The 703-nt window shown below is 54.6% G+C and overlaps 1 protein-coding gene across 1 annotated transcript in view; it reads right to left on the bottom strand.

The window, feature by feature from the left end:
• Positions 1-181: 181 nt before the first annotated feature.
• NPM3 (nucleophosmin/nucleoplasmin 3) overlaps positions 182-703 on the bottom strand; it is a gene marked incomplete at its 5' end in the record, with an annotated part of 2,877 nt that continues 2,355 nt past the window's right edge. Inside the window, one exon of the mRNA XM_010151123.1 lies at positions 182-632. The remainder of the gene's footprint in view (positions 633-703) is intronic.

Genomic DNA, 703 nt, shown 5'->3' with positions numbered 1-703 from the left:
ATTGCCCCAACCCAGGTGCAGGATGATGCCTGAGAGACCTTTATTCAAGAGTGTAAAAACAGTTCTTTACAAAGCAGACTGACCCAGAATCTCCTCCCAGATCACAGGTAGGCTGTGAGCTCCCACCCCACCATAACTGCAGTTGAGGCTGCAGCCTGGGCCCCAGTTTCACACTTCCACGTGTGTAAGACCCATTGAATTGTGAGCAAAGAAAAGCAAACACACTAGAATCAGTGAAACCGCCTGTCCCACCGCTGGTTTTACATCCATCTGCTGGGGAAGGGGCCAGGACTGGGTATTTCGGGGCCAAGGAGAGGGGGTGCACAGATCAGAGGTCCAGGACAGCAAAAAGGCACAGGGCAAGGATCACCTCCTACACCCCCGACTCCCAGCACAGGGTTGGGGGAGAGGGGATATACCAGCAGCATCCATCCAGTTTTGGGATCAACCTCCCAGGGCTGTGGGAAGGGAGACACCCCAGTGCTGGGAGCAGCCCCTGCTCCCTAAAAAGTTACAACAAAAAAAAAAAAAAACCCAAACCAAAAAAAAACCCCACAAAGCAGCAAATGTTGAGGTCCTGGCAAGAGGTGTCTGAGGTAAAGTGGTCCGGGGAGAGAAGTCCTAGGGAGTACCTGGAGGAAGAAGCAGACTGAGACCAGCAGCCTCCTGTGGCAGGGGCGGCGGCACCCCCCCCCGCACCACC

The sequence above is a fragment of the Eurypyga helias genome, unplaced genomic scaffold (assembly GCF_000690775.1).
Source record: "Eurypyga helias isolate BGI_N326 unplaced genomic scaffold, ASM69077v1 scaffold30184, whole genome shotgun sequence".
Taxonomy (NCBI): domain Eukaryota; kingdom Metazoa; phylum Chordata; class Aves; order Eurypygiformes; family Eurypygidae; genus Eurypyga; species Eurypyga helias.
This window is presented reverse-complemented; position numbering and strand designations above follow the sequence as displayed.